This window comes from Cryptomeria japonica, chromosome 10 (assembly GCF_030272615.1).
Source record: "Cryptomeria japonica chromosome 10, Sugi_1.0, whole genome shotgun sequence".
NCBI classification, from domain to species: Eukaryota; Viridiplantae; Streptophyta; class Pinopsida; order Cupressales; family Cupressaceae; genus Cryptomeria; species Cryptomeria japonica.
The window spans coordinates 686404784-686415702 of record NC_081414.1 but is presented as its reverse complement, the minus strand read 5'-3'; positions in this window follow the sequence as shown (position 1 = coordinate 686415702).

Genomic DNA, 10919 nt, shown 5'->3' with positions numbered 1-10919 from the left:
ATTTGAAGGGGGTAGATTTTGTAGCATCCAAACACTTGAGAACAAATACACCTTGGCCCCCCTTGTCTAATGTGTTTGTATTTTGCTAGGCATTGAAGAAGTTGTCGAATAAGCTGGATTAAAGTTAAACAGCACTTTATTATAGAATATTGAATAAACATAGACTATGTACTAAGTATAAGAAATATATAAATGTTTAATTAATATTTGTTTATTAGCTCCCATATCAATGGAAATGAACTATGTTTCTCGCTTGACACGATTAATTGAATTTATTGATTTTAATATTGAGATAATATGTTGTGTATCTAGAAGACATTCTTATCATTAGATTTTTTTTTATAAGTTTGTGATTATTTAAGAGTACTATACATAGGAAATGGTTATTTAATAGGAGTATACATTGGAAATGTGTAATGGTGATATTTGTGAGGAATAAATTTTTTTTTTTTATGTAAATATATGGGCTAATCAAAAAAATAATTAGTTATGATTTATGAATTGTGATTGATATTGAAAGTAAATTAAAGATATTTGATTTTTATAATCTATAATATTGTTTTTTTTCTTTTTGGTTATTCACGTCTCGATCATGAATCATGGAGTATGTTTCAAAATATCAATGAAAAAAATGTTTACATAGTCAAATTCAAAAGATTTCAAAAAATTGAAGTTAACTATTGAATTTAAATAAATAAAATAAGGCATTTATTTGGACTTTGCAAGGAGGGGGAAAGAGATGGTGAAGGTGTTGGAAATCAATTTGTCACTATATTAAAATTCAGGGGTTTGATTAGATGAGTGGCTTAGAACTTATAAATCATTTGTGCTCTTTTTTGTTTAGATTTGTATTTATGGGATTGATCTATACACTTACGAAAGTATATGGCATGTAGAAATGAACATGGACTTGCAAAAATGAACTCGTAGAGAGTGGACAAATATAATAGATCCACTCAAGTTGGTGTACTTGTGTTTGAAGTGGGGTGATGTCTACTAACACCATTTAAAAACTTGTTAAACAAGCGATGTATGCTACTTAATCAATCCCCTAAGAAAATTAATTTAATAATAATGAACCTAAATTGAAGATACTAAATAAGCATGCAATGTGCCTAGTATGACAATGCAAGATAATGATGCAATCTGGATGCTATATAATATTTTTAGGATGTTCTTGTGTAAATGCTCTTCTTGTAAAATATGACACATGTTGCTTTGACACCATGCAATATTTGCCTATGCAGTCTACCCAAACCAAAATGCCAAGAACTAATTCAAATTATGAATTGCTCAAGATAACAAAAAAAAATGAACAAGCAACTAAATAGCTATCAATTTCATTGTGTATACCAGTGATCAATTATGAGCTATGATTTATTAATTGCAATATATTCTTATCAATTGTTTATTTGATAGTTACCTCTGATGTTCAAATTCAAGAAAATAAGTTACATGTATAGGATATGCAACGAAATGAAGGGAGTCATGAAAAAACTCACTACCCATTTAGGGAAGTGTAATCTTGATCATGTGTTGGAGTTTTTGCATGATACAGGTTCTCTTGAGACCACCATTTGTTCCTTGGACCATATGATCTTCCTTTGCAGAGATGTCAGATGATGATGTCATGTTCATGTTCCTAATTCTCAAGATTGGATCTTTAGCAATACATTGATCATTTTATTATTACTTCATGATAGTGTTTCTTACATTTGGATCTTGGTATGGAATGATCAAATTATAAGTTCTCATGGATACTTGGAGATATGGGTGAGGCTAGAGATCTCTTATGATTAATATGTGTTGAGATGATTACCCTTGATGAGATTTTAGCATTAAGTTTGAGGAGCATACACCTTGGTTGGGCATGGTTTTAACATGAACCTATGAGGAGATTGTTCTTGGAGTGATTCATGATGGCTTGGTTATCCTAGAGGATATATCTCATTCACCACTCTTGGTCTATTTGGTAGATAGTCATTGAGAGGTATTGCCCTTCTTGTTTTCAGATGCATTATATTTCATGCTTTTTCTTCTCATGCATATGGATCTTGAGCTATTCTTGTATAGTTCTAGAGGGTTCATTTGAGGAATGTTCACATGTTTATCTCTTTACGAATATGATTTAATTTATGATGAAATTAATTTATGTGGAGTTTAGGAGATTTTATTGGGCTTGTTCCCTTGGTTTGAGAATAGGTTTGGTTTTATCTTCTTTCAGTTTGACATGCATACATATTGGTCATGGTTAGATGTGGATAATACTATTCTCTTTTGGGTTTTATGGAGGATATCATAGTTATTATAACATAATATTTATAGGTGTGTAGAAGGACATGCTATAGGTTTTGATTTGTAGGTTCTCTCTTTGGTCGTGTTTATCTTCTTGTATGTTTGGATTCACATGGCATTGGATGTGAGGTTTTGTGGAGCTATGGTGATTACTATGTTTGTGGTCATGTTTTGTTCATTTTTTTTGTGACTACACATGTGGAGGTTCCTTTATCTCTTTCCTTTATTGAGTGTGAATAAATTGGGAGATATGTGGAGACTAGTGTTGATCGATGTGTTGTAGCATAATTGTTTGTAATTTTTTCATATCTTTGTGGATGTTCATTAGTACACATGATATTGATTACACACTCTATGCGATGCTATTGGTAGAATTGGCATGCCATAATTTCTAGATTTGACATTACCTATGTAGTGTGTTGGAAACTTGAGTTCTTAAGTTATGTTGTCATTGATGTCAGCATGTCTGGTGTTGTCATTGATGTCACTATGGTATAGAAGTGAGTGTTATGATGTTGTTGTGTAGTCTACTGGTGATGATGAGGTGTTTCTATAAGGTTGGTATTGTGAAAGTTTCAATATGCAGGAAATAGTATTTATATGCAAGAAAGAGTATTTAATGTCCCAATGGAATAATTATTTGCATTCCTTCAGATTGTGAAGATTATGGATTGTGGTTATAGATATAATTTTTATGATTTATGTGTATTGCACTATTAGGTTTTTATGTCATTTGTTGCTCAAATGATAGAGTTTGTTGTTGTTGTTGTTTATGACAGTGAGGTGTCTGTTAGAATTGGTCTAGAGAATGCTTGGCGGTTCTTTGATATGTGGATTGAAGTGTTGCGTCTTGGAGGATATGTTCATTTGGATTGTGTGGTATTCCAATTCAGTTTTCTAGTGTTAGTTTGATTGGAAAATGAAGTTATGTTATTCTATGTTCATTGTTGTCAACTGGTTTGGTCTTTGGTTAATTGAGGTGGTGTATCTTATCTGGATCATGCTCTTTTGGTCAAGATATGCATTGGAGGTTTATTTTGGATATTGTTATGGGTCTCACCATGGCATGTGTAGATCCATAGTGTGTATTTTGCATTTCATGATGTTTTTGGGTCAATCGATTAATGTGCTTTATTATTTATCTACACATTTCATTTAATATCGACTTTGGAGGATGTGTTAGCGTGTGTGGATCATTAGAATCATTTCATAATGATGAGTTGTGATGTGTTTGGGTTCCCTTTATCTCCTAGAGTGGATCGTAATGGATGTTATAGGTTTGGGTGGTTGAATTTATGTAATATTGTTTATTTGTTTATGACCGACCTAGTTGAAGGTTTTGATGAGTAATCTTGTATATATATATATATATATATATATATATATATATATATATATATATATATATATATATATATATATATATATATATATATGTGTGAGGCTGTATGAGTTAGTGTATGGAATGTGTGTGAATTTCTGTGAAGTGGATGTAAATGAAATGCAAGCAGATTTGGTGTGAAAGTTAGTTTGTCAATATTTTGTACAATAGTATCCTCAGTGTGACAATGTTCTGAGATAATATTTTATGTCAGATGTATTTGCCATGATATTGGTCACTTGACACAATGGTTCAAGGAAAATTTGTGAGCAAGAGATCTTGTTCATTTTGATTCATTTATTTCATATACTTGTCAGAAGAAGGTGTGCTGCTTTTGGCTACTTGTATAGTCATTTTGTATCTTGCCCTAAGATACCGAGTCTCAGTAATGCAAGTCATTTGTATCTTGCCCTAAGGTTGTGTGTCTTAGTCTTGCAATTTCAATTAGGTGCATTGAGCTCCTTGGCCTCAATCCTAAAACATTGTAATCAAATATTTATATTGTGAGTGTGATCCTCACCGTGGTTTTTCCCTGTTTAGGGTTTTCCACGTAAATTTGGTGTTCATATGTTTATCGTGCTTTATGCTTTTATGTTTCATAATTGTAGCAATAAGTTAATTGTGATTTGAGGTTTATAAGGTATTTTGAGGTCCAAACTAATTCACCCCCTCCCTCTTAGTCCTATGGTGTGTTCAACATAGTGAACATTCCTGGATATGTATGTTCTTCATTAACAAGTTGTACATGGAGCTTGTGGTTATGGTTTATGGGTTACATATATTGATGGCATGAGTTTACTAATGTTTCATATGCCATGGAGGTATGGATGATTACATATAGATTAGAACTTTTTGTGGTTTCTATTTCCAGTCATGTTGGGTTTTCTTCATTATGATATCACTTGGAGCCTTTGTTATCAATTGAATTTGATGTAAGTTCTTTGGATTGGTACACTTTCACCTTATCTTGTTCATTTTCTTCTACAGGTGGCATGTTGGAGGATGAAAATATTGCTTCCTCGAGATGATGGACATATTTGATGTTGTTGCAAGTATCTTGTTAGAGCATGGGAGTGTTGTGTAGATTCATGTTATTTCATGTATGGCTATGATGACATACTCCATTGATTGACCCTTATGAAATGTATACAAGTGGGAGAATGCTAGGATTGGGTGGTTTACACCTTGTATAATATTGATTTAATTTAATTATGTAATTAAATAATTATTTGGTCGTGGTTCATCCTAGGTGATTTGTTTAGCCACATTATTTATAATTATTTGGGGCCACTTGTAATTTTTTATGTAACACTGGGTTAGATACTTTATGTGGGTCACACATGGGAAAATATTTAATATTTGTAAAACTTAGTACCAAAAATTAAATGTGGGGTCAATTGTTTTGTGAACTCGTGGTTTTGAGTCACGTGGTTTTTCTTTACCACTTGGTTGTATTTGTGTAAGCTTAAATGACTATAAAAGAAAACACATGTTTGGTGGTTTAAGGTTGGCTAGTTGGGGTTTTGGCTTGGTTGTCATTGTATTGAGTCTTCTTTTGAGAAGTGCATATGCAAAGCATGACATGGGATGGGTGAATACATGCTTGGAAACATGGAGGATGCATTTTTTAGAGGTGTTCATGGAGGCTTTGTAAGTGTATTGTAATGTTTCATTATTGAATAGTACATTGAGCATGGATGCTTTTGGAGGCTAGGTTTTTACATCTATGAGCATTTTCCTAGGGCATATCTTGTATTTTCTTATGACATATCTTTGATATTTTCATTTAGTTATCTATATACTTGTATGCGTACTTTTCTATCATGGGGTTATGTAGGAAATGGATTGATCATCATGGTTGATTTTCCTAACAAGAGTAATGTGGAATGATGATCTAGAACCAATCAACCATGGATCATCACTTGCATATGTAATAAAAGATGCAAGAAAAAATCTCCAAATTTTTAATTAGAGGCATTCAAAATCACCATCATACTCATTCTTAGCCTTCTTCACTTTATAATTTTTCTTATATTGTCAATTTTACTAGAGTTCTAAAATTACCTCTGACTTCCACAAAGACTTATATCTACCCTTCAACTTAGATCTCCTATCTCCCTTCTTGTTCTTAACCTTTTTTTTTTTTTTCACATGACCTCTAATAACCAATATATCTTTAGTAGACTTCTATGGATTTCCAAACTATTTCTTCAATTAACAAGGCTCCAACCACATCCTCAATTTTCAATTAAGAAATGTCATTGTTAATCACCATGACAAAGTTATCATATGAATATAATGACGAATAAAATAAAATAATTCATTTTTCTTCCTCATACATCTTAATATAGACTAATTCCAATTGACTGATAGTGGTGTAGAAATCATTCAATCACTATATTACTAAATCTCCATAAACCATTATCAGAGAGTAATGTTTTTTAAGGAAATGTTTATTTATTAGAGATATGGTCTAATATGGGGTCCACATGTAATCCCATAATTTTTTTGTTGAATTATCTCTAGAAAAAATTAAAAGAACTAAATCTAAAGGACACAAATATATAGTAGACCTATCATTTTTAGATAAATTATCCTAGTCATTTTCATCCATACCTTGAGGAATAAATCTTGTAGTTGCCAATACCTGTATTCCATTTTAAGTTCCCTCAATTCAAAATTTAGCAAAATAATTATTTTAATTTCTATTTTTCTAGAAGTTCTTTCTATTTCTTCAAACCTAAAAAATGACCCCTATATAAAAAACTCTAATTTCAATAAAGATTAATATGTGGAATAAATTAACCTTCCTCACATGGATTAACCAAGCTAAAACTAGCTTGAGATAACACACAATGTAGAATTATATTAATCTAAATAAAGAATACTTGCAAAAATGAATAGATCAAACATTCAAATAGAAAAATATAAATAATAGAAGATTTATCCTATGAAATCCTTCTCCAAGAAAAACAACTAGAAATTAATATCACCATTCTTTATGTGCGCATAGTAAGAGATTTACAATATAATGAGAATTTTCCCTTACTATCAAGGAGATATTCAAGAGTTCATTTCTTGGAGCTATTTTGGTAGTATAGACCTTTCTTTTTAACAACCATTTAAATATTCCATCTCAAGTGCTATTTATACATAGAGAGCAACAATTAAACCTATATATCTTCCACTTCCAATATTTCTTATAACCTCCAAGGAAAACCCTTATAGACCTTAATTTAATTCTTATTCTCAAGATGACTTATATTCATTTGACACCCATATTCATTAAATATATTTCCCAATGTTACATTCATTGAATTCTTAGGAAAGTATTACTCTACCCAAAATGTGGTTTCCCACTCTAGGTGGACCACAACTTTATAATATAATAAAATATCTTATACATGGTGTACATCACCTTTCCTAATAACTGGAATGGTTGGGTTTGCCCCAAATTTGAATATGAAATTTTAGGTTTCATTTTCATAAATTGTTCAATTGACCTATGCCAATCCCATTAATTATAATCTAAATATATGTTGGAGATGGATAGATCAAGGATAAATATTGGTCCTTGGAAAAAGTGTACATCAAATCAACCAAGGCTCATATTATGTGTTAGATGAAATATATACAAATGAACCCTACTTCATATGTGTTTGATCTTTAGTGTGTTTATACTAACCTCAATTCTTTTCTTTTGACGTACCAATTATTCTAAGAAACTAATATGTGGTGTAAATAAACAATTTATTCTTAAGAACCAGTTAAACCAAATTGATACTAAACTTGGAATTAACTAAGTATAAAAGGTAATTAGAAGGGAGATAATTAGTGCCCCTATTAAATGTTGAATACTAGTGATGATTGACCAAGCTAGTAGATGATGAAAGGAGAAGAAAATCTACAAATTTTTAACTTTTTGTGATCAACATAAGATAAAATTTAGAACCCTCACTACTAGAGTAAAAATAAATAATAGTGGGGATTGAAGTCAAACTTAGGAATTATGTCTAGGTGATGGAATAGACATTGGCACATGGTTTAGGGAATTATAGTTATACATATATATAATTAGAAATTTGTTCAAAAAAATATTGTTAGATTAAAAAATATTCGATGGATGTTCTCTCTAGTCTATTGATTCTAAATATGTACATTGCTTCCTTCTACATATCATAGATAATTTGATATATGGAATTCAAGTTAGGGGACACGATGAAATGGTTTAGATGTATGGGGGACTACCTTAGTCAGCCACCTATTTTTTATTTTTCAAACTCAAGTCATCCTTAGGTAAAAGAATGATGTGAGTATACCTAAGGTGAAACCGATGATGTGGTGTGAAAGTTCAATGTGTGCAGGGGATTATACCATGCAAATAAATGTAAGTGTGTGAAGAAAAGAGAGAAAATGGAGAGATTGGACTGTATAGGGATAGGTTTGATGATGAAATATAAAAAATATGGATAATGATAATGTTGGTATTTTGAGTTTGTTGGTATTTTGCATAGATATTGCATTAATGATATGTTGGCATTGATGTCAATTGAACTGGTAATGGTATTTATGTTATTATTGATATTGGCTAGTAACTGGTAAGAAGAGCTTTGTGGAAGATGTTTTAAACTTGTATGTTAAGTCTGTAAGATGAACCAGTGAACTGGAGTAAAGGGTTAAACCTTTCTATATGTATATGGTGAAAAGTGGAAACAACAATATTGAAAGACTAAATGAATTCAACCAAAAAACCCTAGCCTAACAACAACAAAGATCCACCATAACATATGAAGATTACCTAAGACAATTCAAATCAAATGAAATCACAAAGATTATACCATCACATGTCCACTAGGGTTTGGATCTCCATTCTTCCTATCTCCATTGATCTTGCTTGATATATTTTCTCTCAGATTTTATGTGTGCACAAGAGCTCAACAAAGAATGGAAATATGGTTGCAAGTAGGCTTGATCACATATGAAACTTCGAATGCTAGAGTAGTCGGGTAGGTCTTGATAATGGAGGAAACATCTCCTTATATAGAAGATGTTATAAGAAATGGAAGGATAAGATTGAGAGGTGTAAAAGATAAATGGTCGGCTATGATTAGAGGGTAGGTAAAGAAAATAAGAAAATAGTGAGAGGGTAGGTAGTGTAGGAATTAAGAGATGAATGATATGTGTCATGGGTAGAAAAGGCTAATGAATTAATTAAATAAATAAAGATTTATTTAATTAATAGAGGAAGTGGGATCAATTAAATAAATAAGATATTCATTTAATTTAGAAAAGGATAATTTAAATAAATAAATGAGAAATAAGGCTAGAAGAGGATAAATGAATTAATTAAATAAATAAAGATTTATTTAATTAATAGAAGAATTGGGCTTAAAATAATTAAATAAATAAAGATATATATTTAAATTTGATAGGACAATTTTAGGTGTCTACATTTTGCCCCTCTTTGAGACAATGCAGCTTGTCGCGTTGTTTCAAAGAAGATGAGATGAACTGATACAAAGTTGCCCCAAGATGGGATGATATGCCCCCTCGAGAGATTGGATGAAAATGTCTAAAAAGATCACAGACAATCTCTCGATAAGAAATAAAGGGTGGAATGGAGTGACCAGTTAGGATAGAGTGACAGAGTCACGGGATAACGAAGACTGACTAGGGCTAGGGCTAGGGCTAGGGCTAGGGTAGTCTATAAGATAGACCACGAGGGGAAAACATCCTCATTGTCATCCACACATCCAAGAGATTAGAGTGCAGAGAAAGAATAGAGCACCAACAGTCAACAGTGATGGCATTGGTTCACAAATTCGATCACGTTTGTCGATTTCAGAGGCCAACAAATGCAGGAGAACCAATAAGTACCACAAAACCTCCTTGTACTTTGTTGCATTAAATATTGTCATAAATGCATGTTAGGTAGCGCATTAAATGCATTTTAGGTATGTCAAGCGGGGTCAAAAAATGCTAAGGCGCGTATGTGCTGGTGTCAGGCGCGTCTAGGTTGGCTAGGCACATCTGTGTTTGTGCCAGGCGCATCTATGAATACAAAGGCGTTTATGTCAGATGTGAGCATGTTTGTGTTGTGCAGGCGCATTTATGCTATATGGGTGTGTTTGTGTAGAGTAGAGGCACATCTATGTATGTCAGGCGCATCTGTGTAGAGCAGACGCGTATGTGCATTATGTAAGCGCATTTATGTCTTCTAGGTTGAATTGATAGTTCTGTGATGAACATATGCTGTCGATTGGATAAGCTACTGAGAGGATACACTCAAGCAGGTCCTCTAGGGAAGACTAGGATAGCAAATAGGGCTAGGATTGATAATTCTATGATAGAACATACGTTGCCAATTAGGAAACTACTCAAGAGGATACACTTAAGCAGAGGCCCTAGGATAGGATAGATCGAGGCATTTTGTGATGAACAGGGAATGCCAAAACATAGTACTTTGTGATGAATAGGGAGTACTAAAATGAGGATCACTTTGTGATGAACAGGGAGTGCAAATACGTAGTACTTTGTGATGAACAGGGAGTACCACTGGGATAAAAAGCAACACTTTGTGATGAACAGGGAGTGCCACTAGGATAAAAGTAACACTTTGTGATGAACAGGGAGTGTCACTAGGATAGAGTACCATTAGAACTGGGATAAAAAACAACATTTTGTGATGAACGGGGAATGCCACTATGATTGACACAATTCATTTGCTTGACTGCAGGAGGACCTACCTATGCTGGAGTCACGAGAGAGATTCTTGTCGTCTTAGAGTTTGTGAGCAGAGCTGACAGTCGAGGAGAGAGCAGTGGTTCAGGTTATGGGTCTGCGACATATTTTGTATGTACCTGAGTTTCAGGCGAACATGGGGTTGCTAACTATGCTGGCTAAGAGATGGCACTTAGAGACTTGTACTTTTCATTTGGCTATGGGTGAGATGACAATCACCTTGGAGGATGTATATAGGATATTAAGGATACTGATCAATGGGGAGTTAGTTCCATACGATCAAGATGGAGACATGGATGCATTGAGACGAGTGTTCTAGGATCTGGGATTGGAGATGAGGGTTGGATACGTGGCTTGGAGTACCATGACAAAGACAGGATTAACGCTACCAGCAGTGTTGGCAGGAGTGATTAGTGGATTCCTCTGTCCGAATAGGGCGACATGAGGGTTGGTTGTGGGCTGGGGTGGTACACTGGAGACATTGGTGATAGAGCACATTAGG